We start from the raw sequence: 3,731 nt of genomic DNA, 5'->3' as shown, positions 1-3,731 counted from the left end.
CCTTCACATCTTTAATTAGCACATTAAATGCTTCCTTCATCTTCTTAACCTTAGCCCTTGTACATTGATGCATAATGAATCATCAACATCTAGAGTAGGTTGAGCATGATCCATATTAGCTTGTTGAGAAACCTGATCACTTTGTTTGACTCCATCATTAGTGCAACTTCCCCTATCTATAATCATACTACATACATTCTCGTTGAAATATGTTGTCTCATTGTTCTTCATCTTCTTCCTTCATTTGCACATTTAGAGCACACCTAGTGACAAGAGCTTCACCTTCAACAGGATACTCTTGAACATCACTTTCCAATAACTTATTACAACAACTCGTGGATGACTTGAAATGGTCCATCGCCTTGTGGATGCAACTTAGTACACATTTAGCAGGAAATCTTTCCTTTCTCATATGAACTCAAACCCAATCTCCTAGTTCAAAGATCAGTTTCTTTCGTCCCTTGTTGGCTTGCGTTGTTCAGTCCTATTTTCAATTTGCAACCTAACTTTCTCATGCATTTGCCTTACAAACTCAGCTTTTCTTGTACCATCTAAACTAGCATGCTCAGAGATAGGCAAAGGTGACAAATCCAACAGAGTTAAGGGATTGAACCCATATACCACTTCAAAAGGTAAAAAATTAGTAGTAGAATGCACACATATTTATAAGTAAATTCAACATGTGGTAAATAATATTCCTGACCTTTTAAATTCTTTTAAATGATAGCTCGTAATAAAATAGACACAGTTCGATTTACTACCTCAATTTTCCCATCTGTTTGTGGATGACATATTGTAGAAAACAAAAGTTTTGTTCCCAACTTTCTCTATAAGATTTTTCAAAAGTAGCTTAGGAACTTTGTATCACTATCTGAAACTATGCTTCTCGACACTCCATAAAGTCGCATGATCTCCCTAAAGAATAGATCATCAGCAATATGGTTAGCATCATCTGTTTTCTATAAGGAATGAAATGAGCTATTTTAGAAAATCTATTCACAACAACAAAAATAGAATCTATACCTCATTTTGATCTAGGTAAGCCTACAACAAAGTCCATGAAAATATCCACCCAAGGTTTACTAGGAATTGATAAAGGTGTATACAATCCATAAGCTAAAGATCTAGATTTTGCTTACCTACATGTGATACACTTCTCACCAAATTGACTACATCTCGTTTCATGTGAGGCCAAAAGAAATGCTCAACCAAATGTCTCATTAGTCCTCCCATCATGAACCTCTTGGATTAATAATTCCCTTGATGAACAATTAGGCACACAACCTATTGGCCCTAAAAAGAAACCCCTCATGTCTATAAAACTTTCCAAATGCAACATGTTCACAAACTTCAAATACATTTCCAAAGTTAGGATCGTTATAATATAAATCTTTAATGTATTAAAAAACTAACGATTTAGTGTTCAAAGTAGAGATCAAGGTATACCTTCGAGACAATGCATCTGCAATAATATTTTTCATACCTCATTTATCTCCCTCACGCATTGTCTAAATTTGATGATAGCCATACTTCAAATCAATTTGTTGATGATCCATTATGAAAAGGCCCAATGCTAAAAGAAGATCACTGCCAATTGTTCATTACTTGAGTATATCATTTAATCTTGGAATAGGATGATTTCTTCATCAACTCTTTAACTTCGCTTTTGAAGCTCATTTCTTTCAATCCTTATAAGTTCTATTTAGCCGGTTGCTATGAGGAATTTTTACTCCTGGGATGAAAAAAATTTGGTGCTCTATTCCCCTAAGTTTTGGCAAGAGTTACACTCTCAAAAGGTTTGTTCACAGCTTTTTATTTTCTCACACTCTTTTTTGTTTTCACCCTCATTTTTTAATTTTTCGATCTTCATATACTTAGGAGTTAATGGTACAAGAGTTAAAGTTTAACAAACATCATAAAAGAATACTTATCTTTGAACCCATATGCATGACTTGATCACATATGAGCATGAAATGACTCAAAAGAACTCCATCCATTTTGAAATAAACATGATGTTACCTATTAACAACTTTGTGATGGAGTCAAACCAAGTGAACAAGTTGCCCAACAAGCTAATATGGATCATGCTCAACCCACTCTAGATGTTGTTGATGATCCATTATGCATCAATGGAGGCCCAATTACAAGAGCTAAGGCTAAGAAGATGAAGGAAGCACTTAATGTGCTAATTGAAGATGTGAAGGCCAAAGTTACAATTGAAGAAGGTTTGACCAAGAGCAAGTCATGCAGCTTAGTCAATTTAATTCAAGCCTTGGATGGGCTTAAGTAGCCACTTAGTCTCATGTTTATGTAGTAGAGATATGTAGGCTCAATTTTTAGCTTTATTTGAGTTGTAATGATGCCATAAGCTTAAAATGGCTAAGTAGTCTACATAGGCTTTTACTAAATGAGCTTTCTTTTGGCCTTTTAGGGTTTTTAGGTCACCCTATAGCTATAAATAAAGGGGGTGACGGCCACACATGTATCTTTTGGCATATTTTCAATCTAAAGCATGGTGAGGCTCTCACTTGTTGGTTCTTCATTGAACTAGAACTTATCAAGGCATCCCCTTGTGGCGTTCAAAAACTTATCAACCTCCATCCCAAGGTTGTGGTGTCTTCTCTCTTCCTATACCAAGGTTCGACTTTCTTAAGTATCGAGTCGAGGTTCTATTCATCCTTCTTATCGATTTAGACTTTCCTTCTTTCTTTCTTCAATTTCTTGTGGGTTCTTGAGATTTTTATCTTTGAGTTCACATTAGTTGGTATCAGAGCTTTGGCTTTTTCTAAATCGATTTGGTTATCCTTTTCTTTTGTACTTGAAACTTTATCTATTTTGTTCATCATTTGATACTTATTATTTGCATTTCTTTCAATCTTTGTAAGTCTTATTTATTTGTTGCTATAAAAAAGGAAGAAAAAATTTTATTTTTGGCCAAAAAAAGAAAAAAAATTTATTTCAGCCGAAAAAAAGAGAAAAAAAATTATTTTCGCTCAAAAAAAGAAAAAAAAAGAAAGAAAGGAAGGCTGAAATTTTGAAAAAAAAAGAAAAAAAAGGTAAAAGAAAAGAAGCAACAAAAGGTGGGTGTAGAGAGCTTGTTATTTCTATACTTGCATTTTTTTACCATCTTTATCTTTCAATTCCGCATTTCTTTCAAGTTTTGCCGAGATTTAATTCTGGCACTTGCCTAGATTAAGTTCTGGCAAATTTTCTTTCAGCACTTATTTCAAGTATCTTTCAATTCTGCATTTCTTTCAAGTTTTGCCTATATTTAATTCTGGCACTTGCCTAGATTAAGTTCTGGCAAATTTCCTTTCAGCTTTTATTCTGTATTTCTTTTAAGTTTTGCCTAGAAATTCTGTATTCCTTATCTTTCTTTCAATTCTGCATTCTAATAAGTTTTGCCTAGATTAAATTTTGACAAATTTCCTTTCGATTAAGTTCACTTTCCTTTTAATTTATTTTCAGTATCTTTATCTTTCAATTCTGCTTCCAATAAGATTTGCCTAGATTCCTTTTGGCACTTAATTCTAGTTTTCAATCTTCAATTCCTATCTTTTATCCTAATTTCCTTGGAGTTTTTCAATTAGTCAAAGAACGCTTACAGGGAATTGCCTCGATTCTAATTTCTTTAAAGAGCTAACATTAGTGAGTTGAGTGATTGAGTGACAACAACTTACTTTAATGGCGACAAGTGGAGATGAAGCAAGACCTAGAGAAACCCTTGAACA

This window comes from Curcuma longa, chromosome 19 (assembly GCF_044706935.1).
Source record: "Curcuma longa cultivar G26 ecotype Majalengka, Jawa Barat chromosome 19, ITB_CL_G26_1.1, whole genome shotgun sequence".
Classification (NCBI taxonomy): Eukaryota; Viridiplantae; Streptophyta; class Magnoliopsida; order Zingiberales; family Zingiberaceae; genus Curcuma; species Curcuma longa.
This window is presented reverse-complemented; position numbering follows the sequence as displayed.